Source organism: Centruroides vittatus, unplaced genomic scaffold, assembly GCF_030686945.1.
Source record: "Centruroides vittatus isolate TY-2023 unplaced genomic scaffold, ASM3068694v2 contig_885, whole genome shotgun sequence".
Classification (NCBI taxonomy): domain Eukaryota; kingdom Metazoa; phylum Arthropoda; class Arachnida; order Scorpiones; family Buthidae; genus Centruroides; species Centruroides vittatus.
The window spans coordinates 404,152-430,699 of record NW_027122577.1 but is presented as its reverse complement, the minus strand read 5'-3'; the positions used below and the strand labels follow the sequence as shown (position 1 = coordinate 430,699).

At 27.7% G+C, this 26,548-nt stretch overlaps 1 protein-coding gene across 1 annotated transcript in view; it reads left to right on the top strand.

The window, feature by feature from the left end:
- LOC136983738 (myosin heavy chain, muscle-like) overlaps positions 1-26,548 on the top strand; it is a 133,956-nt gene that overhangs the window by 62,304 nt on the left and 45,104 nt on the right. The window lies entirely within an intron of this gene.

The window sequence follows — 26,548 nt, the reverse complement described above, 5'->3', positions numbered from 1 at the left end:
CTTTGTACGTTTTAATAAAAATCTGAATCTGAACCTCCCTATGTAACTAGCAGGTAAGTGGAAAATTTGTGTTAAATTCTAGTCTGTGCATGGGGCCCTGGACAATGTCTTGCATGCCCATACATTAAGATGGCACTGGTCATAATGGTCTAATTTTTGCCCTCTTGATCTAAGACCAAAAATTAGATCCATTGTCACCTGGTATGGGCCATCATAGTATGGTGATAAATTGTGATCAGTGCTTCAATCATCCCTGACAGAGAAAAAATCTGATGTACATGAGATGAAAAGGACAAGTAGTTAAAAAGGCTTATAGTCACCTTCAGCATGAAGCTCTCAAACGCCTTTGCAAGAACTATGTGGAAGATTGGTCTGAAGATGGTAAACTGGTGGGATTCCTTTGGGCTTTCAGACCAGGACAACTACTGCTGTTTTCCATATTTCTGGGACTTGCTCAACTTTCAAATTGTGTTGAAAAGCTGGAGCAGCACTTCAAACACCTTCCCCAGAGTGTTTGAAGTGCTGGTTCCTTTATCTGGTCCACAGAAGTTTTGCCATAAAGATTAAAGTACCACCTCAAGGTTGGAAAGGTGAAAAGAATCATTATCACAACCACTGGTATCAGCTGCAGTGTGAAGTTGCTGAGTAGCTAAAAGCAGCCAAAATGTACTGTACAGTGGGTGCCCATGCTTACTTCAAGGGATTTGCCCTTGGACCAAAGGAAACTCCTTTTATTTGGGTTCCCTGTCAAAGGAAAGAAAGACATGGTGGGAGTCATCTGCATCCTAGTCTCTGACTCCCAGAGACTAGGATGCAGGTGACATAATGGTGACGAAGATGCAGAGAGGAAGATGCAGAGAGAAGATACAGTAGGAGAGAAAGAGCAGAAATGACCTCACCAGTACCATTGCTCCTGTTGAATCTAGCATCAGAGAGCATCTAACCATCATTAGGTTCACCACCAAGACTGTGAAGCAAAGCACCTGGCCAATTTGAATGCCTGATGTTTTTGGACATGCAGACAGTAGCATCTAGGAGTCTACCAAAATGGAAAGGGAGAGTTCTCAGACAAACCAATGACTACGCAAGCACCTTGGGTTGCCTTAATGTAGACTATGAATTCTACACATGTATGATAGAGGCTTGATTTGGACCCCCAAAACTGGCAAAGAATTGTAGAGTATCTACTCCAATCAGTGATCTGATGACCCAAGCAAGGCTGACTTGGTTTCTGACAGAAGAATATGGGAGGATGAGCACATTGGGGCATGATTACTTGAAAGCATCTCTTTTCACTGCCCATGATATAGATTCTAAAAGGACCAGAGTACACAGATCTCCACAGTGGAAGTGCCACTGGGCCAGAACAATATGGACTCTTTGTGATTGAGTGAATACAGGTCAGAAGACAGTCAGGACAAGACAAGAGCAACCTGAATCCCACAGGGCTGATGAGCATTCCAATCACTCCCCCACAAAGGGATGGTCTAAATAGCTGAGGATGACAGTGGTCTAAGTGACATGAGAAGTATAAACATTTAGGATAGTGTAAGTAGAATTGTGGCCATGGAACTTTATTCCCAAGCATTTAAGCTCAGGGTCTATGATGGGGATCTCTTCCTGAGATGCTGGCCAGGCACTGGATACAGCAGTTGGACACTCCTGCCTAAGCTATCCATGAGATTCTGCTGAAATATGGTGTATCCCACCAGTGTGAAAGTGATCTCATCTCACCTCATCTGTAGTGAGCCAAATCTCCTGAATACAGAGAATATCTACAAAGAAAGTCACTTTGTTTACTGAATAGGTCATGTTTAGCTTGTAATTGTCTTGCATTCCAATGTAAAAAGCAAAGAAATGTGGCTAGTCAATGAAGTTGATGGCTGTTTGTAAAGCTGCAAACAGCCATTTTCTAGCAAGATATTGCTGAATTGCATGCAGCTAGGATTTCCCATGAATGTCTTCCTGGAAACTTATCATTTCCTTGGCCTGTCCAATCTCAAAATTTGTTACTCAATGAACATTTGTGAGATCAGATAAAATATCAGCCATCTACAACTTCAAGGGATCTGGAGCAGAAGTTGCAACATTTATTGGCAAATATGTTGCAGGATAACACATTGTAGCCCCGACAGTAGCATAACCAGATCTGAAGCTAAGGGGAAACTCAGTTAAAATTTAATATGAATCAGTACACATTTTAATAAAGTCTTGCTTTTAATACTTACATACAGGACTATAACAAACATATATAAATTATGACGTCAGTAGTTAACTCCACAATTAAATTATTATTCCTACATTTAGCATTTTTGTTCACTTTTTCATTATGAAGGGAGAGGCTCGGGTTCCCTGTTATACTAGTATACCCCCATGACTGACAGTATTGATGCATATATCTATGCAAAGAGGTCTACAAGCAGGGCCAGATTAACCAATAGACAAATTAGACAAATGTCTAGGGCCCATAATTCAGAGGGGCCCAGCTTCAGTGCAGAATCTTTCTCTGTTTTAAAACAAGTTAAAAATTATTTAAGAAATTCGATAGGACAGGAAAAGCTGTCTTTAACAATGCTTACTAAAGAAAGAGACACTCTCAAGCAGCTAGATTGATCAATTTTCTGAAATGAAAATCCAAAATCGAAAAATTTAAATATTTTAAAGGCTGATTAATTGGCTAAAATTATATACATTTTTCATTGTGCCAGAAACTCTTTTGTTGTACAAATATTATTGTATTAGTGTTTGTATTCTCTATTAATAATAAAAATTTTAAGTGACATTATTTAAGATTTATTAAGAAGCAACTTATTTAAATGGGGCCCCAATTTAAATTTTGTATAATACCTACTAAAGGCTTAATCCAGCACTGTCTACAAGATACTAAAAGGGTAAAAGGTCCTTTAAATTGTACTGTTGTTCCTCAGGAAAATGTTCCTTTGCTATGATATAGTAATCACTTTTGCCATCATCATCATATTCACACAGATATTTGATTCCAACATCTTATCCTGTAACTTTTTTTAATCAATGAGTGCAGAATTTATACAATATCATGTATCAAATGACTGGCTCTATGAATATATAGGTGTGAAAGAACAATGAATGAACAATGAACAATTAAAAGAGAAATAAAAGTCCTACCATTACAACAGAAATTATGTCAATTGTAACAAAGAAGGAATAGAATAATAGTTATGAAATAGACTGAAGAAAAGAATCATAGTTTATGAGATTTTTTTTTCTTTAATAAATTTATAAAATATTGATGACATAATTAACTTGCTTTAAAACTTTTATTGTAATAAAATATAATAAACACTTTTTATACTTACTCTATCAAAAGTTCATTTTGTGTAGTAAGTGCTTCAAATAAAAATTCTAAATTAAAAATATTAAATAATTTTAATTTAAAAATTAAAAAAGTGTATACAATTTATAGAATACTTTAAATTAATTTTTTATTTGATTCGTTCACTTTTAAGCACACAAAAATCTTTAAAGCAAACATTTTTAATTTCAAAAATAATATTAAATGCATTAAAATTATATTCAATATATATATTTAGTCTTATAATACTGTGTATATATAAACCTATAAAACAAATAGCTGAACTTTTTTAATTTATCAAAAAAATAATGAATAATTTTTACATTAATTTTGTATATATATATATATACACTTGTAATTACTGCTTACACTATCTACAAATACAAAATATTAATAATAATAATGTTCATTAATTAGATATATTTAATAATATATATATATATATATACACACACACACAGTCGACTCCGCATAAGTCGACACCCCAAGGGGAAGTGGAAATGTGTCGAGTTATCCGATGTGACGACTAAAGCGAAGTTGAAAAAAAACCACAAAACTACAATTAATAAAATACAGTAGTGCGTTATACAGTAGTATAGGCTTACAATACATTGTGTCCACCATTTACAATTACTCTGTAGATGAAAAACTGAAAAATTTGTTTAGTGTTGTTTGTTTTAAGCACTTGACTGTCTCGACTTTCTTTTTCAACGATCATGAATGTCTTTAAAACATCATCTTCGCAATTGCCAACTGTTGGCAAGTAACGTCTAAGGATTCTTTTAATGCCTCTGGCATGAGAAAATGCAAAATTGGATTCTGGTGTGACGTTGATGTGGATTGTATATTTTCTTTTTGTTTATCTGTTACTATTTTATACATAAAAATACATAAAATGTTAAGGCATGTTTATTAATATGTATATATTATATATTAATAAATAAATCGACTTCTCCTCCTAAAAAAAAAAAAAAATGAGTTCGTACCACATGTGCGGAGTGAATTCATTTTTTCAGGAGGGGGTGACGACTTATCAGTGTGTGGGACAGCAAAAGTATGTCGACTTATCCAGTAGTGTCGAGTAAACCGGAGTTTTTTTTTAACATTAATGCCTATGTAAGTCGGCCGGGACTACAGAAAGCTGTCTACTTAAACGATGGTGTCGAGTTATCCGGGTGTCGACTTATGCGGACTCGACTGTATATATTTGATTTCATTATTTTAGCATTTTTATTTTCGGAACTTATTTTCAAAGTAAACATTTTATATAATTAGTATGTATGTATATACAATAAATATATTATATACATACTGGTGGTTTACTTTAATAAACATTTTCTTTAAGGGTGCATTTTCTTTCCTAAAACTAATTCTTCTATTGTTGATACCAGGATCGAAAGCTACTTCTACCGTAAAGTTGAATAAGTTAAACGAATTACTAACGAGTCTATCCTAAATATTAATTGCACTCACTGCACAAACTTGTGTTGATGACATTTACAACGAAACTAACTAGTGATGACAATTTAGAGGTTTTCCTTTTAAACGTACGAAAAATCAGCAGGATTGGAAAATTTAGGGAAAATCACAGCAGATGAAATGCTCAAAAAATTTACTTCTACCATGTATAATCAGAAACTTAATGCTGCTGATCATAAAGATCATGATCATGTAGACCAGTGTTTCTCAAACTTTTTGGACCGCGCCCCCCCTTCTGCACTTAAAAATTTCAAAGGACCCCCGAAGAATGAGTATGTGTCGAAAAACATCCCGGAGGGAGGAAGTTAGGCTCGTATTTAAATATTTGTATTCTTTTTATTATTTATATGTGCAATTTATTTAAGTAAAAATTATTTTATATAGTTTTTATTTCTATTATTTCTAAACATGAATCCATAGTAAATTTATAAAATATTTGAAAAAAATTGATCTAGAATCAATTTTTCAGCGACCCCCCAAATATTTTTCACAACCCCCTTGGGGGTCGCGACCCCCACTTTGAGAATCACTGATGTAGACTATTTAGTATAATTCTTTATTGAAGTATAGAGAGATGAAATTAAAGTTAATGTGTATGTTCAATGAAAATTTTTTCGCAGGATTGTCAAAAGACTAATATTTTTCTGATATACATTACACCCTGAAGCAAAACTATTTACGGGGAACTTGTTTCAGTTTTTGTTAATTTTAGAGGAAATTTTGGGTCTGTTTAGGGATTTTTTTATGACAGAAGGTTGGCAACTCTCACTCTCAACTCTCACAAAGGGGAGAGTTTAACAATCACAAACCTGCTGTGAGATAAGTCTACCAGTCTACAAGATTTACAGAGACTAATCCACATTGTGATACCATACAGCAAGCCGACTATATATGAAAGAGTTTAAATCGCGAAGAAAATGGCGTCTGGCGATATTGATGTTTTTAAATCTGGTCGAATGTATAAATTAAAAGGTGAAATGATACTAATAACCGCCCACGTTAAGCAATCTAACAAAAATATTTCGGATAAGAATGTATTATATTAGCAACATTTCAACTTCGATTTTAGAAACAGCCATTTTGTGGTAAATGAATCGGTCACAATATTCGATGAAAGAAATAGTAACGATGATGTCATTCTCGTCTAAGTTGTTCGACTTTACAAACGTATCCTTTGTTACTTCATTGTTCCCTTCCCCAAACTAAAAAAAAAAAAAAAATGTTTTTACTATAGCACCGTGTTGGGTTAAAATACTAATTTTAAAAATGAAAAATGGATTTTCCACAATTTCTTTTGAAAAATTTCAAAATTATTTTATTTTTTCCACTATCCTGGAGCTGAAATCTTTCCATCAGTTCATCAACCATACAAATCCGTCCATTGGTTTCTGTACAATTACTCGTGACTAAGGAATTAGCCTATATATAAAGATACAGTGGGTGATCGGTTAACGAACACTTTCGCGAAAGATTTTTGTGTTCGGACAACGAACACCTCACAGAACAAACACAAGAAGAAGTGACGTAAAATAATGAATACCGATTGGTCTTCCCTTGTCTTCGGGCAACAATTCGAAACCTTTCGGAGCACGGGAGACGTCGACTGCGACGCTCAACCCGGTATATACTGATCGGATAGTATTCCTCTGAACTTTGAAAGTCTCCCTTGTAATTCCAGCCTTTTATTTTTCTGACAGAAACAATTTTTATTTATTTTTATTTTTTTATAGTATTCGCAAGACTGTTGGGTAGGCACTCGTTAAGTTTTGCGTCAGTTTTTATTTTCGAAAGGTGAGCGTATAATAGCAGAAGATGTCTGATGTCGCTGGGCAGTATGGCTTTAAACAGGTCTACAGTAGGCTGCAGTTTAATCTTATTTAAGAAAGATACTGTGTTATAAAGAAGACTCGAGCAGCTTACGGAGTAACAAAAGTCACACCTGAAAAATAAAGAACATTGAAGAGCTTATAATGGAACATGAAACTGATCTGACGATAGAAGTATGCCAAGAACGCTTGAATGAAGAACACCAAGAAACTCGGCGAGATGTGTTTTCTTCTGAAAAAGAGGATTAATGCCGACATCTGCTATTAAAGATCTTTTGAAGTGGGAGGATATCAGAATAATGGCCTTAGAATGGCATCCAAACCAGGTTGAAGTTAATAGGTTTGGGGATCTCTACAATTATAATGCTATTAATTACTTCTGAAAATCCTGAAGAGAGAAAAGCAATCGACATTAGACAGATTCTTTAACCCCCACAAATGGAAAAAACATGACTAATAAAAATGCCGAACTGTGTATATATGTATTTTTATTATTACATATAAATAAACGTAGTAAGAAATATTATATATTTTTTTTATTTTTGGGGGTCTCCAGAACAAATTAATCAAATTCCCATAAAACCTATGGTAAATGGATAATCGGTTAACGAACAATTCGGATAGCGAACAAAGTCTTGGAACGGATTATGTTCGTTAACCGATCACCCACTGCACATGCAATTAAGAATGAAAATATTAATCGTTTTTCTAATTAAAACTTTGAATATCAAACGAACAGCAGGATTTTATTTCATTTAAACTGTGATTTTAGAGTAAATTTTTAGTCTTGTTTTATTTCATATTTTAAAAATTGTTTATTTATTTATTTTGTAAATTGTGACTTTTTAATTAATTATTAGTTTTTTCCAATGTTTTGAAATATTAAACAAAATATAAAAATTGTAAATTACTATATGTCTTTTTACAGAATATAAAGATAATTTAAACATTAGGGGAATTACTTGTAAAGAATTTTCAAGGCTGTTCCTTTGTTATTTGAATTATTTATATGGTTAGTTGTTTATATAATTAAAACTTTGTATTTTCCAAACATTGAGCAAATTTATTCCACAATTTTGTATAAAAAAGCTCTCTGACGATGAATTAGGCAATTTGGCAACATATAGGCATATTATAAGATGAATTTTGAATCAGAATTTATCATACTAGGTACTCTCGATTTTTCAAATCAATTGATGAAAAATTTTTCCAATTCTTCGCAAATTTCTTTGATTAAATTTATCTTATTTATATTCAATAAGTACCGGTATATAAAAACTATAAACTGCAAAACAAAATTCTAACGTTTTATTAGAATATTTCAAAAAATAACCTGCATGTTAATTTTTGTTTATATATTATCCACGTAGACATTGTTTATAAATGGGACTTATTATACTGGTATAGTTTCAAATTAGCAAAAAGCAGTCGTGTTTAATATTACTAGCAGATGAGCCCGGCATTTCTCGGGCAAAAAAGTAACGATAGCGAAGATTAAGATTATTAGATTATAGCCGATCTTACCCGGTTTTCACCGGGTGCAAGAATTATGTTCCCCTATTCCGAGGCTAATTAGAAAATTTTTAGATGGATCTAAAAATATGTTCGATTTTCCATAAAAACGCAAACAACCGCATTTAAAATAGTACAGTAGAAGCCCAGTTCTTCAGAGTAATACTCGACTCTCTCCCTCTCCCCGCGGGAGAGAATTTCCAAAAATCCCTTCTTAGTGTACATTCTCATGACGTACCCTAACTGTGTACCAAATTTAAACTTTCAACTCCTAACCGTTTGGGCTCTGCGCTTATTATTATCTTTATTATTATCAACTCATCTCGATTATACTATAAGATATTTTTAAAACTGCTTTATAAAATTTGTTTATAGAATATTGTAAACCTTCTGAGGAGGGACCTACAGGTCTGAAACACACAAAAAGAATGTACAAGTGAAAATAAAGATATTTTGTCTTATTGGTCTACAATTTGAAAAAATTGTATATCTATAAATTCCCACTGTCGTCCGTCTGTCAATCTTTCCTTAATCTCGAGAACGGAGTTAGATACATGAAATTCGAGACCAGATATAGAAACCTTAGGGGCAGGAGGCCCCAATTAACTGATCGATTCCGATGCAAATCAGAATTCACGTTATTTCAATTCAAAAATTTTCCCCTGATAGATGAGAGTTAGATAGATGACCAGCATAACTATTGCTAACGGAAAAGTATGATGTACAGTACAGGGTCAAGCCACTACTAATTTGAGGTAGAAAGCATATATTTTAAATTAAATAAATTAAAAATATAATTAAAAATTGCAGCCCGGCATTGTGACGATGTCAATAAATAGTTGCTCGTTTTTGACTGTTTTCCTCTGTTTTTGCTAATTATAAACTACACCAGTATAATAAGTTCTATTTATAAACAATGTCTACTGGATAACATATAAACAAAAATTAATGTATTTAAGGACATACAGACACAAAGAATTAATAACATGTATAATTCTGAAAAATAAGCAAACTTTAAAAACGTATAAAAAATTTTTAACGTATGAAATGAATAACAACTAGAAAAAATCAAAAAAATTTATTTAAAAATACATATGTAAGTTTAATAAAGAAAGAAAAGTATAAATAATAATCTTATCTAAAAAATTGAAAACATATTAACATTTCCTGTAATATCTAAGCTTTACTGTGTTTTAATTAAATAATAAATGTTGAAAAACTAATATATGCTTTAACTAGCTTTGACAAACCAATTACTGATCTCTAGTAGTAAGTTTGATCATAGAAACTAATAAATAAAATAAAATTATATTGGATACTTAAAACTTTTGTATGTAGCAATTGATACACTTTTTAAATTAAAAGATATTAACAATAAAGTAATTTGATTAGAAAACGATGAAATTTCTACCTGGTATATTAGCATCCATTAAAATAATAACGCATTCAGAATTTAAAGATCCTTTTATTAAACGACAGATTAACTGTGTAGCAGACACTTGAATTAATGAATCATGTGATGATAATAGCTTTTTCAAGGCAAAAGCAAGTATTTCTTTTAAATTTCTTTCAAAAAATAATTGCATCATATCTTCCATCCGTACTATTAAGTGAAGTAAAGCTAAAATTATTTATAATGTGTTATTTAAATATATTATAACGAAATAAAGTTGTATTTATTAATTAATAATAATTTATTTTATACTATTAACTATTTAATTATCATAATTATTTTATGATTTGCTAATTTATTAAATAAGATTGTTATATAGAATATATTTCGTATTATTTCAGAATTTTTTTTAATTGAACATACTGTATTTTATATAGATGATGAGGATTTTTTAAATTTAAGTAGCAGAAATTAACCTAGTAGTAAAATACTAACATTTTCTGTAACAATAAGAGAATTAATGAGAATGGAGAATTAAATTATTTCACGAGAGCTTTTAAGCATATTTTAAAATACGTTTGGACGTTATACTCATACAGTATATTGTTTCTATTGTAATGACGATTTTCCATTATTAGGGTAAAGTGGAGTAATTTCGATCAGCCTATATCTAAAAAAGTTGGCCGCCTGTTCTATATTGATCTGTTATGAAGACATCTTTAGCACTTTAGCACAAAAAGAGAATATAATAAAAGAATTATAAAATTAGTGGAACAAACTTTTTATATTTAGTGAATTTTTACTGTAAGAAAAGTGTATTATTTATTGTGAGGTATATTATTTATTTTGTAAACAATAATTGTCACATTATATGAAAGCATAGATTTTATTAAATAGTTACATCTATGTCAGAGGTTACTACCATAACCACATACCAAAACAATGCTAATTTCCAACATTTCATTTTGGGGCAAGTACGATTACCGATCAACACTGATCGGAATTGCAGAGAAGGATGTTGCACCCGAAGAACTTTGTGATCACAACAAATATGATGATAACGAACCTGCAATGCGCAATACATATGATGTTTGTATCCAATGCGGCGAGGAGCGTACAATGATACCTGTTCAAATTATGTTCATGCAGAATGCGCGGACTTCAAATCAACTGAGAATATCTGCGACTTCTGCAGTGATATACATTAAGAGTAAAACGAAGTAACTTTTTTAATTTATTTTTATTTTTATTAATTTTGAGGAATAAAAAAGCACTTTCATATGTTACAAACAGATGATTGGAATTTCCCACGTCAGGGGAAATCCGATCAAGTGTATTTGACAAAAAGGTTAATTTCAATGTTCTTAGCTGATATTTCGTAAGCATTTAAGTAGTCATATAGATTTAAGCTTGCTAATTATATATAGCTTTTGCACTTGTAATGAATAAATTTTCCATTCGCTAACATTTCTCCCTTAAGTGATCGAAATTCTCCCACTTTACTCATTATTTTTTATTTTGAACTTATAAATTCAGTTAATTTTTTCTGATTTTTTTAATGTTCAATTTTGTTGTTAAACTAAAAATATATTTTTGAAGTAAATTCAAGTGAAGTATTTCTGTAGTAATATTGGCTTTGCAATGCTAACATTTAAATTTATTTATTCAAATGTTAGCATTATATCTGATCATGTAATAATCTTTTAGGTTATTCCTATTATTGTTACCTGATAAATCAAGAAGAATAACGCTAATAAAACAATTTAAAATTCCTAACTGGTATAAAATTGCTATTCTACTTCTACGGTGTGGAAAAATGAATATGATTATTTTTATGAAAATTTTAAATCTATCTAGAATGAGACACGCAGATTATGCTATAAAAATGATTTAATAAAATTATAAAAGATATAAATAGAAACATTTTAATCGAACAAATTCAGAAAGAAGAACATGTCTACTGTTTATTCAAGAAAAAATAAACTCAGTGAATAACTTGTTTTCTCTAAGTTTATTTTTTTTAAACAAGTTATTCACTAAATATATTCTGTGCATTTTGTACAAAACTAATAATTATTCTTATTGTTTCTCGTATCTGATTATGAGATTATAAACCATGATAATTGTTTTTGTGTAACACGTACAAAACTAGTAATACTACAAAGTTATTAAAAATGAGTTTATATTTTTAGCATTTAACTTTTTATAATTAAATAAATTCTTTTGTCAATGACTTCAGAAACATTTTTCAATGTAGTAAAATGATTAAATTGTTTTATATATTAAATTAAATTTAATACGAAATCTTTAATATAATAATTATTATTTAAATTAATTATTATTAATTTAAATAATAATTAGGTCTATAAATGTATGATTACTTTATTAGTAACCTTACCTAAGGACTTCAATTGTAAATCTCTTGTTTGATGATTTTTCAACTCAGATAAAATTGTATTTATAACCTGTGTATGAATCATTTTTGTTTTATCAATATGACTGCAATTTGATTTGTATATTTCAATAAAGATTGATACGATAACAATTTTCACTTTATTATTTGGATAATTCAGACCCATAAGTAAAAATTGAATAAATTGTTCTGGAAAAAAAAATAATTCGTTGTATAAAACAATTTATAAAATATTTTAAACATTCTAATTGTATTAAAACAAAACTAATTTTTGAAAAATTTAATAAAACTTTAGAAATGCGTTAACATCTATATGATAATATGAAATATTTTATACTAGAGGCATTGATTAATAATGGAAAGTGGGAGTAATAATTTAAAAATGGGAAAAGGATATTGAGTTAAATACAAAAAGATCTTTCATTATAACAAGGAAACTAATCACAGGACAGTGAAAAGGTAACTTGTTATATTCATTCATCTGTTAATAATTTAACTTGCGTGTGATCCTGTAGGGTAAACATTGGTAATTTCGTGATACTTTTTAAATTCATCTTGATCTAATACGTAATGTAAGATGAGATTTAAAATTTTGCTCGAAGATAGCGTGGGATATAATAAATTTGAAAAAATTTTGTTCGTTTGAGTAAACTGTCATTTTATAACTGATAGAAAAACAATCTCTATTGTAAGAATAAGAAGACTGGAAATTTGAAAAACGTTATAGGGGACTAGTTTTATCTTAAATTTACAAACAAAATATTGATGGCAAGTGAAGTATTCTTTGATATTTCAATAAACTAAGAACTGGAGATATATTTAAACACACGGTTATTATTTTATTTTATTATGCGTTTAAATTTTCTTAGTTATTTAGACAACAGTCTTAGCATTAAATAAAATAAATTAAAATGAAATACAACATTCTTAGCTTTCGCTGTGAAATTCTAGATATATCGAACGCAAGGACGATTTAATGATAAATTATCGTCGATTAGAAAAATAAAATAATAATATGTATAATTAACAGATAATGTTAATCGAACATATCTTGAGTATCTGCCATACTTTCTAGGTTCAAAATGAGGTACGACAGAATAGCCAATATATCACGAAATTACTAAGCGAGATGCCATCAAAATATCGTCAATGTAAAAAAGAAAAATTTTTTAAAGTCGCAAGGATGGAAAGTATTTATTATACGAATAATTATTTATTGTGGCATCGTCACATGCCGGGCTGCAATTTTTAATCATATTTTAAATTAATTAAAAATATATGCTCTCCACCTCAAATTAGTAGTGGCTTGCTCCTGTGTACATTATACTCTTCCTATTAGCAATTGAGTCGTCTATCTAACTCCTTTCAAGGAAAAAATTTCGAATTGAAATAATATGACTTCAAGTTTGCATCGGAAGTTATTACATAAATAATCGAGGCCTCCTGCCCCGAAGCTTTCTATATCTGGTCTCGTCTTTTATCTATCCAACTGTGTTCTGAAGATTAAGGACAGACAAATAGACTGATATACCGACAAACAACAGTGGGCATTTATAGGTCTACATTTTGTTAAAAATTGCAGCCAAATACAAATATATATGCTAAAGGGCCCTCTCACGAAATTAGCAATGTATTATCACGAAATTACCCATGATATCACGAAATAACCACCTGTGCGCAACATAAAAATATATTCTTTTAAAAACTAAGATATAAATATATTCATAATGATAAAAAGCCATACTGTTATCTTGAGAGTATGGTCCTTTTAATAGTATAGTTAACATGTCCATTTACGAAATATATATCCGATAATCAAAGAATAATTAATTTCATCATGAATTTACCAATGTTTACCCTACTTAATTGCAAAAATACTTTTTGCTATTAACTCCGAAGGAGTCCAGATTTCATTAGAAAATATTTAACTTTCATTTGCTTGGCATTTCCTATGCTAAGATTTCGCATAGATTACATATATTTATTGTTCATGAGAAATTTTAGTCGAGGAAAATATAAAAAATTAATTCAGTATAAATGTTATGTTTCTTACGAGTTAGGTTCATCATTTTCAGATTAATTTTACACTAAATAAACTATTTTCAACAAAAAACGAATAGATTAAACATCTCTATAACAAAAATTTACTTACTTTCTTCTGGAATCATTTAGTATATTATTATTACTATTTTGGGATTGTGATATGATAACACATACTTGTTATATACTGTACTTCTAATGAATAACGTAAAACTTGTAAACAGTGGCGTAGCGTAATGGGGGCGGCAGGAACGGCCCGCCCCGGGCGGCACTTTAAGGGGGCGGCAAAATTTCACAATAAATAATAATAATACCTAAATAAGGGGGCGGCAAAATTTTCCTCCGCCCCGGGCGGCTGACACCCACGCTACGCCACTGCTTGTAAACCATCTATTCACACAACAATATCATAAACTGCAGTACTTTTTTATTTGTCAAAAACATAAAGATAAAAGTATAAAACAAGTGTTTGTTAACATATCACAACACAAAATAGTCGCTTAATTCATAGTTCAAATATGGATTAAAATGAATTTTAAAAAACATGACAGAAAACATTTAAAATTTATACAGATATAAATATGAAAACTTATATTTATACAAGTATCATATTTATTCTATTAAGAGAAGACAAAACATTAAAATTGCAAAATAAATACAAATGTATATACTATGATTTTTAATAATTTATCAGTGATTATCGCCTGAGCTAAATTCAGATATAGTCTGATCTGTTTCAAATAATAATTTTTCTTGAAAATTAATTGGATCATTCTTTTCTCATTATTATCCCAAAATATTTTAAACCTAAAGCATAGTTATAAATTTTAATATTTTTCAAAAAATATGAAATCCATCAAAACAAATTGAAATATTTTAAAAACAATAGATGGATTTTTGTGCTTTGACTCTGAAAACCCTCATGAACAATAGACTTTCTCAATCTATAAAATAATTTTTATTGAAAAAATGATTAAAGTAAAATATAATGACAAATGTACGAAAAATAAATTAAATATATTATTTGAATTAAATATTCCATTTTCCTTTATTTTTATCAGCAACGGTGGTAACTTAACAACTATTATTGGGTTGTAATTTTCAAATTTCATACTTATACATTCTCACTGTCGTTTGTTTGTCTGTCCTTCGTTAATCTCGAAAACAGAATTAGATGAAAATCGAGGTCAGATATAAAAAGCCCAGGGTCCGAAAACCAGACTAACTGTATACGAACTTCCGGTCTAGACCGGAAGTCATGTGATTTTTTAAAATTAAAAAAACGATTAAAAATTGCAGTTCGGTATTCTGACGATTTCACAATAAATAATTGCTCATTTTCAGGTAAATCAATTTTGTAGTAAATAAAACAAACTATCTAGTTTATTTTTATTTACTATAAAAACATTTATATCTTACTTTCAAGATTCAGTTCAGTTTTAAAAGAATTCGAAAAGTATAAAGATATTTTTCGCTATAATAGAACGAGGAAAAATTATTATGACATAGTCACAATGCTGGGCTGCAATTTTAGTTTTCTCTCTCGATTTTAGTAGTGTCTTGCCCCTGTACATCATACTATTCCTGTTAGCAATAGTGTCATGTCCGTCATATATATAACTCCGTTCTGAAGAAAATTTTTGAATTGAAATAACGAGACTTCCGGTCCAGACCCGAAGTTCGTATATAGTTAATCGACGCCTAAACTTTTTATATCTGGTCTCGACTTTTATTTATTTAACTCATTTCATGAGATTAAGGAATAACAGAGAACGGACTCCAATAGGTCGGCAATTTGAAGATTGTAGTCCAATAATTCATCAGTTAATTAAACTGATGACTGATACTGTTTTAATAAAAATATTTTTGCTGGCATAATTGAAGGTATATTAATGTGTTTATTTTGTTCAAATGTTTTAAATTTATTCTGTACATATTTGGCATTGCATTCTACAGATGTCCCAAAAATTACTATGCAGTGTTGGCACTTTCTTTTTTTCAGATATTTTCAAATTAAACATTTTTTCGCATAAATTATTAACTTTAAAATGCAACGTGTTACATCACCGACATTTTAAAAAAATAAACTCGTCCAAAAGTTTTACATTTTTAATCTCATGTTTTGTAGAAATTTCGAGTCTCCATAAAATTTAAAACACTATTGCACTATTAAAACTATAAGGAATGAAACAATTCATCTGGAATAGACTGTAGACAGAGCCGAGGAGACCTTAGAGAGAGCTCATTTAGCCTTTAGTTTTTTGAACAAATGAAATAGAATGTTTCTTTATTAATAAACGGTCTTACAGATTTTATTTTTATTAGTAAAAATAACGTTAATTTTATACTGTTTGGAATCATTATACGCTCCTTACGTTTTCTCCGGACCGGGGACAAATCCCCAGCTTTTCCCTCTTGACCCCTGACTGTAGATTACGTTATAGGAATTTCTTATAAAGTGTGTCCTTGATTTTATTACTTTAATTTGCCATTTTCTTCGTTTCGTCAGTTACTTCCCTTTGACCCTGTCCGAAATGCATTTTGGACCTATTAGGTCCTTCATCAGTTACTATACACTGATGAGTGACCTGATAGGTCCGAAATGCATTTCGCAATAAATACCTAGGAAATGAAAAAAGTGTCTCAATTTCTTTCTGTTCCGTGACCGTCCAGTATGATAAGTCCGCCTGCATAACAAGTGCACTAGCACGAAACATAATAAGTATTGTACTATTTGAACAAAAGTAAAATATAATGACAAATGTACGAAAAATAAATTAAATATATTATTTGCATTAAATATTCCATTTTCCTTTATTTTTATCAGCAATGGTGATAACTTAATAACTATTATTGGGTTTTAATTTTCAAATTTCATACTTATACATTCTCACTGTCGTTTGTTTGTCTGTCCGACGAACAAAAAGCGATTTGGATAAACAAATTTAATCTAATTTTATGGCTATCAATATGCTGGAGCATTAACATTAATAAAGATCAATTAATAGAAATAAATACTTACAAACGTTTACTAAAATAATAAAACATAAAATAACTATATTAGTGTTATTTTATAATATATTCTTCATTAAGTTAAAATGTTTATTAAAGTCTGTTCCAAATCTGTTTTGCAATATATAGCATAAATAAAACTATGCAATTTTTTATGATCTGATATTATCTAGTTTACATCAATGATATCCTTCTTAGGTGTAGATGAAGTTTATTGAGAAAGTAGACTTAATTTTTATTTATATGTGTGGGGAAAAAAAATATTAGGCCTATACAATCTTATCTATGAGTACGGTGGATTTCAATACATATATTTTATACACACACACACACACACAATTATTTGTATATGTACTTTTCATCTTTATATGTTTAAATGTTCGTCTTTAGTTAATAAACATTATAATAAAAAATTAAGTATACGTTATATATATAACATATTCTTATTAAAATATTTATTGAAGAAAAATTTAAAAAATCATAGTGGATATTATTTGTTATTTAATTTTTAATATCAATATATTAAATATAAATTGAATATATTTAATATTTTAAAAGCTTAATTTTTAATATATTTTATTCTAAGTTCTATAATAACTCAATGTAAATATATCTGAAATGAAGATATAGTTTTGTTTTAAAATGCAGTCTATTTTACTTTCAATATGTTAACATTTTTCTTTATGTTAATGTATGAATTAGTATTTATTATGGATTAACATTTACAAGTTAAAATTTCATGAGTTGTCAAAGGGACAGTAATACTATATATAAACTATCAGAATTTCAGTTTTATATGTATAAACCTTGTAACGAACTTATCTTTGCATATTTTTTGCACAAAATCTATTCCATAAATATAGATATTTTAATATAAATATCAAAAGTATTTATCGAATGGCTAATTTCTATAAAATGTCAAAGTTGATTTCTTGCGTGAAAAATAATAGAAATTAATAACGTTGTTAGATACAGAATATGAATAAGTGCAGTATACTGTTAGATACAGTAGACTATACGAAAAGATTATAATGATAATCTTATAGTTATAATCTTTCCGTATAATAGTAAAAATAATTATAATTCTGTATCTAACAGAAAAATAACCGAAATTTTTTGATAAGCCAAGTATAAAAATACATTTATATCTATAAGAAATAATATATAATAAATATATAATAAAATAAATAATTTTCTTGGTACTGATTTACATCTAAATAATATATTTCGTTTTTAGTAATTGAGGAAAACTTATTTTATACTAAATCTCAACTAATCATCTTCATGTTAAAATGTGTATCTGATTAATTGATCCTGGCTTTTGCATCTTTATGCAAATAATTTTAAATTGTTTACTGAGAAACAATTTTTTCAATTAAAAAATTGATTAATTTAACCTACTTTTCACGGCTTATAAAGTTATTTTATAATAATATGAAAAAGTAACGTGACATCGTAAAGATAAGAAATCGCACGTCTGTTTCGTTCTTTTTTCCTATCCTATCCAATGTTTTGTCACTAAAGAGCCGTCGAACTATACCCGAATATGAGCGCCTCTAGTGGAAGGTTTAGAGATAGAATATCATGCCCTAAAACAACTAAGAATAGGCATTTACTATACTAGCTAATCATCATAAAATCAAAAGATAGAATACCCTATTAAGTGGGATTAATAGTATGAGATTTATCAATATAGATGTTTTTAGTATCATCATGTTATTAGTCAAATTAGAAGTTGGTCTTGTTGTAATTCATTCGTTCAATGATATCAATATTACAATATTGATTACTTAACGCTAAAATAATTAAAACATACTTTGTTCGTTTTATTTTTTATACCTTAATTTATAAAATTAATTCGAAAAATATGAATTCTAACAACTGTTTTGAGACGTTTGCGGAGCAGCCACATTAGTAATGAATCGTTGGAGTTGATAGTCAATGATGTCACATTTGTAACTTCAACACAAAACTTTCTAGTAAATTATGGCTTATCTATCTTATAGTTTTTATGCTTTGACCTTCATACCCTGTAGGGCTATAGGGAGAGAATGTCTTCTCTATTTTTCTAGTATGTCCTTCAGAAAATATGTGCCTGTGTATCTGTATTCAGCTAAACATTTATGTAACTTCATCGAACTGAAAATATAAATGTTTAAATAGTATTAAAGCGTATAATTTATCTTTTGTCTGTTAATTATAATAATTGGAATTTTGTGAAAGAAAACGTTTATATTTTTAATTTTTTAAATAAAGAGAATCTGTTATTTTTTTATTTATCTTAAAGATTTACTAATGTTATTTTAAAAAACATCACTGAATTATTAAATTAAATTTTTTTACAGAATATTAGTATTTTATAATAATTTAAAATAAAATATTGATTTTATGTCATAATTAAAAAGTAATTATTTTTATAGCAAAATTTAATGATAATAAAAATGCTTGAAAGTTTGTATTTATTATTTCAATTTGATTACATACAAATGAGAAATTTATAAGACTAGAAAATAAAAAAATAATAAAGTATCAAAATAAATTTTGATGTTTTATTTTTGCTTGGTTATTTTATAAATAAAATTAAAAAGTATAGTGGCAATAATTTTTTAAAAAGTTTGGTAATATATTAGCTTTGTTTTAAAAAATGTAGTTATTAGTTTAAAAAAACAATACAATTTCAAATAAATAGTTTAATTTTTATTAATTAGTTTCTTAATATTTTTAATTTTAAATAAATGTTTTTATTTCATAAACCCTAAAATTAAAAAGAAAACATTAAGATAATTTTGGATATATGTCGTTAATAGAAATTGATTTCAAATGATCCAGTCGCTCTTTATACAGTCATGGCTACAGTATATCATAGCACTTCTACATGCTGTGTTAATAAAGTTTGATATATAGGTTTATTATAAAAGCTCAGAAATAAATTTTAACATTTAAATTTGTACATTGTATAGTATTCATTGAAATAATTATAATTGAATATTTTTTTTAGAAAAATTTAAATTAATTTAATCTTAACTTTGATTTTAAAAAATCTAAGTTAAATCACTCACTCACTCTTTTTTGTCATAATTTATTTTACAACTCTCAAATAAGAGACATAAAACAAAAAAAAAAACACTAAATTTAGAAAATATATAAATGGGATTATTATTAATAGACACATTAAATATACATAACTATTTAATAATAAAAAACTTAATTATAATTTATAAAAGCTGATGAAATTAAAACATTTTATTAAGACACGATAATTATAAAATAATGAGCATCTTTAGAAGATAAAATATTTTGAATGTTTTTTTACAACAGTCGTTGCTGTTCGTGGATTTTAACCAAATAAAAAATTCATATTATATAATAAATGAAAACTTTAAATTTTTTGTTTTAATTCAAATTTACTTTTTATAATGTATAAATTAATTAGTTAATTTATTATTAGTTAACATTTTCAAGATTACAAATAATTAATATTCATTTATCAATATGTAAAAAACTGCACCAAATATTATTGATATTGATATTGCTATTGATTTTTCAGTTATTTAAATCCAAAATTATAAATTAAGTAAGTTTAATACAAAATTCTATTTAAGATTTGTGTACAATTTTTACGCAAAGAATTAATATGATTTCGAATTTCTTTTCAAATTAATTTATAAATATTAGGCTATAATTAGTTATTATTAAAAATTAATTTTAAAATATTATTTTATTATACGTTGCTACAGTACTATAGAATGATATGCTATTGAAGTTGTTTCGTTTGTGAGTATGTGTTTGTTAATAGTTATAAACCTACAATGGGTTTGAAGAAGCTTTCCATTTATAACCCAACCTCTCGTTCCAGTCAGGGTTGGTTAGCGTTGTAGTACAATATGTCGACACAGTGCCACAAATGGTGACGTATCGAATACCACATAATATCATTAGGACACAAAATAAAATATAGTGATTTCAATAAGTATTTTCAGTTATTTGTAAAGAAATAGGGACGATGTCTTTTGAAAAAATATCACGGATAATTAAAGCTTTAACTAAAATATAATTGTAATAGTCAACTAAAAATTTACTCTAGAAAATTATATTTTATTATATTTTTAATTATCCATTATTTTCTTCATATAAATACTAAAAGCTTACAATAGATAATTTTTAAATAAAAATTTAAAATATAATGAAAATATAACATATTAATATCTGCAAATACAGTGAAATTATTTTTATTAAACGATTACTTTCTCAAAAAGTAATTTGAATAGTTACGAAAGCTTTTATATTATAATCAATGAGATATTTTTTCTTTCATTCAATACATATCTCTAAGATTTTTGAAAATGTATGCAAAATTTGACTCTTATCTTAGATGTATATTTCAAACAAAAATTTCATGTGTCATTCGGTTAGTGTCAGCGACCGAGCAATTGAAAATGATCCAAATTGATACAAGCTTGTCCAAAACTAGAGACAGAATCTTCGTTTACATATGATTATTAATTAAAATGATTTGTTAAAATGAATATACATAACTATTTTGATACTTACTTACTTACAACATAAATTTTATTAAACGTTATAGTCATTTTCTAATTGTTTTATTTAATAAATCGAATTATGTGAATTCATTTATATTTTTATATATTTATTTACGTTTCAAATTTTTAAAAATTATTAAGATCTAATATATTTCTTATGTTTCAAACAAACCAGCATATTAAAATAATATTTTTTAAATGTTTAATATAATTTATAATACAAAAATACTTATTATGAAATTTGCCTAGAATGTTAATTTTAATCTTACCTCGATTAACAATAAATGTTACAATATCGTTACTGCGAATGCAAAGATTCCCAAGAAGATGCAATTTTATTAAACAATGTTCATAATTACATTCTTTTTCGATCTGCAAAATGGAAAAACATGAAAATAATTGCATTTTTACGTCTTATATATAAATATATATTAGGGAACATTTAAAATAAATTATTTGATTTTGTTTTAAGTAAACATTCAAGGTTATATGCCTCTTTTCGAAATGGACAATTTCAGGGACGGAAGTCTCCTCTTTGTCTTGGCAAATTTTCAATTCCAAGGACAGAACAAAATGGCTTAGTTTTTCGTGTTTTATACTCTTGTTAAATTGGCTAATTGTTTATATCTAACCATATTATTTCATAGATCTAGTTTAATTTTTCTTTCTCCTCGAAAATATATAATACATGATTTATTTTAATTTTTTTATATGCGTATATGAAAACTGATTGATGAAGAGAAAGCCATCATGTGGCGTATTTGATACGCTATATTTGTCTTCCAAACGAAAATGGCATCACCCTTTGGCATCATGTTCCGTTTCTTAATGAGGAACTAACAAATATCGACAATCCCGTAGCATTACTTGTTTTCTACATTAAATAAATGGCAATATTATCAAAATTATAATTATTATAACTTCGATTTAAAATAAATAAAAACGTTTTAATAATTTCATTATTTTAGTTAAAAATAATAAGCAATTAAAATAACAGGAATAGATAACAAAACTAAATAAATAAAAATATTAATAATTTTTAAGTTTTTAAATTTTATTTTAAATGATATAATTGTGGGTATGCAAACTTTGGTTTTTATATTTATTATGAATATGAAATATATTAAAATAATATAATATAAATTATCTTCATATCTTAACTCTCTCTGATACGTCCACGTTAAATATTAATATTTTATTCCTAATATATTTAACATTTTACTAATATAAAATTCAAAATATTTGAATTTTTAAAATAAAATATATGCAATTTAAAATAAAATAACAATTATTAGAAATTTCATTTAGACCTGTGTGAAACCTTTCACATCGGTAACTGAACTAAACCGGAATAGGTAATTGAAGGTGATTCAGTCAAATGACACGTAGGCCTACATTGTAACATCAACCAAGCCAAGAGGATGTCAGAAAGAAAGTTATTTTTATTCTATCTAACCAGATTCATGTTCTATTTGGCCAAGGGAGAGACATTCGGTCGTCTCGTCTCTCCTTTTGTTCTTGGTTGTTGTCAGAGAACTTCTACAATTGGTTGCCATGTTTGGTCACAGTCACCAACTACCGGATCGTAACGTCTGGTTTTGTAAGCGAATAAAAAATGGGCCATTCTGTCTTTTGACATAGTCACTTCTTATCTTGTCATTCGCTAGTTAGTGATATCGAAAAAGTGAAGTGAATCAGGAAATGTCTACATTAAAATCTTAAAGGTAGACAGTTTCCTGTAGACATTATTTGGTATATTAACAAAAAAAAAAAAAATAAATAAATAAATAAAAAAAAAAAAACACATATTATTAGCAATTTAGTACATTTTCTGTTTTGCATACACATCACGATATATGTTTTATTAATAAAAATCTAATATAAATTATTCTATTTTAGAGAATATTTTATTAAAAAAGAAAATGCATTTTACATACAAATATATGTTCAAATAAAAGACAAATCGATAACAAATTTTTATTACATAGCATCCGAAAATTTTATTTTATAATGATATATATATATTTAATAATTTGCAATAATATCATTAATGTTAATTATTTTATCTAGTTTTCAATTACATTGTTAGTTAAGCTATTAAATAATTTCGAATTCTATGAAAGAATTATTGTGTAAATAAAAGTTCTAAGATGGCCAGCCAAGCGTGATTTTGTAAGATGTTCACAACTTGGTCATCAGCCAAAACTATCCCTCTTTAAAAGTAAAAATAGCTACTCTTTTCTGTTCTACTTACACGTTTTATTAAATTTTGCACAATTAAATCATCAAGTTTCTTAATTGTTAATTTTTCTAATGCAAGCGTTAGACCTGAAAATGAATATAGAATAAATACTGTTATTAAATTTATAAATGCAAATTACACACAGAGTAAATAGCAAATCAATTTTTGATATTAAGATCGAAATGAATTATTATGTAAAATATAAAAATCTATCTTAAAATAAAATTATTTATAAATTAAAAATACACAATTCTAGTTATGTCGCTATGTTAAAATTACAATTTCAGAACGCAATTTTGATATCGAAAGAAACACAACCCTTTCAAATCAAGTCGATGTGGAACGCAAAAATTAAATTAAGTCATTCTTTCAGTTCTAAGTTTAGTGAAACCACAATACAATAACCTATTACGCTGCCAAATGGTTGCAGGAAGAAAGGTGTTTACAGAGAGAACTTAGGAAGTACGAAGACCTGAAATATTTTAGAAAGTTATTTTTAGACACAATATAATCAATTAAGTAATTTCTTAATAAACGTTTAGCGAAGCTTATGTATTTTATTTAAAAAACTAGTAGAATCTGTGATTGTTCATTCCCGAAAAAATCTTATTTTTACTCTAGGTCAAGTGTAATGAGTTTGGCACTGTTCAATATAACATCGTTGCCAAATTCGATAGCAAATATCTATCTTATCGCTAAATATTATGTTATAAATTTGAATTTAAGCTTAAACTACAGATTAAAAAAATATTTAAAGTTTGTGTAATTTAATAAGTAATTTATAATAAGTAATAGTAATTTACAGTAATTTAGTTATCAATTAGTATTATATCATTCTTCATCATTGCATTTGGTATGAAAATTTAGTAATTCGCACAATTTAAATATCAAAACAAAAACGCAAAACACACATATTAATATCATTGAGAGCGAAAATTATAGCTTGCCACGCTGAAGTCATTAATCAAACTTAGAGTTCATAAAACTCAGTGTCAATTGATTATAATAATAAAAACCAAACGTCAAACAAAAGACTAATAAACTTGAAATATAAGTATCTTCACTTTTTATTTGAGGATTCTTCAGTTACAAATCAAAATAAGAAAAACGAATTTGTTTCTACTTAAATCTGAATTTTGAAACCTGTCGAATTCTCTTACTTTCATTTACATTTACTTTTTTTATTTAAAAAGGACGAAAATATTTGTATTTCCAGTTTTTGTTTTATATCATAATTATTTTAATACTGCGTTTTATGCGCATTAATAATAATTTGGATGAATGAAAGTCTTGCCAGTAGGCCTCACGACCTGGCAACATTAATACAACTTACATTGAATGCTGTTTGATAAAAAAAAAGAAGCTATTATTATACACAATACTATATTAACATAAAACACACTGAACATGCTAATTATAATTTTACGTCATCCGGATTAATAAAAAACATATCTGGAAAAACATTTTCAGATAATACTTGAGATTCGGATAATTATTAAGGTTCAGTATTTAAATTTCAATAATATTTTACAATTTATAAACTCTTAGCAGACTCACATTATTTATCAAAGGTTACTTTTAACCAGAGTGATTTCGCGTTTCCATCAAAAAAAAGAAGAAAAAAAAAAATGACAAGAACAGATGCACTCGCACAATTCTCCAATTTGAAAATGCACGCAGATCGCCTCCTCTTTATTACTATTATTATTATTATTATTCTAATTTTACAGGCATCTGTTTCGAGGGCTACCGAAAGAATTCTCCGATCCTTCAGGTAGGAAGGCCCTTATCCAATCTGGTTAAATAGTCGCAGCTTATATGTTAACTTAAAACTGGTACCGGTAGATATATAACAAAATAATCGATGTAATTTCAATTTGCAAGATATTTAATGAAAAACAAATACAATTATATAGATATCTAATGATATCAGATTCCAAGAGATTTGATCAAGATAGCCATAAATTTAAATGCACTTATGTGATGTAATTAAAAGATAAAAAATTTTAAAAATAAAAATGAAAATGCTAATTTTACTTTTGCGTTTTGAAATTGTATATACACAATACTTATATTACAGAATTAATCTTGTTTTGGTCTGTTTTATAAATTAAAAATTGGAAATAAAAAGACGGTTAATAATAATTATTATGTTTTAATTCCGTCTTTGAATATACACATAATAAATATATAATTGCTTGTTTTCGTAAAATAATTAGTTAAAATTAAGTTTGTGTAAAATTAATACATAGAAAATGAATACTGTAAATACTTACATTCAGCTGCTGATGGAGCAGCTATATTTTCTTCTTGTCCAATTAATTCTAATTAAATAAAATTTTCTATTTAATCTATTAATAACAATTAGTTTTTAGTTGTATGAGATTTAATAATTAATAAAAACATTGTGTGATTTTGATTACGTTTTTTATTTAAAAAATCTGTCATTAATTTTGATATAAATAATTAAGAATTTAATTTTTTATTAAATTGATTTTTTACTTTTAAAATCGGGAATTAGTAGAAGTCTGGTAAGCCTGTGGAAATTCTGAAAACTTCAACACTATTGATAAATTAACATTATGCTTAAGTACAGTACATTATATTTTGAGTTTCTATAATATTCGAGTATAAGAGGAAATTACTATTTTAAACATGATCCATTTAGAATAATATTAATCAAACATTTTTGGAAAGAGAATTTTTAAGATTGTTATAGATATTAATATCGAATATTGAAGAAAGTGATACTTTACAAT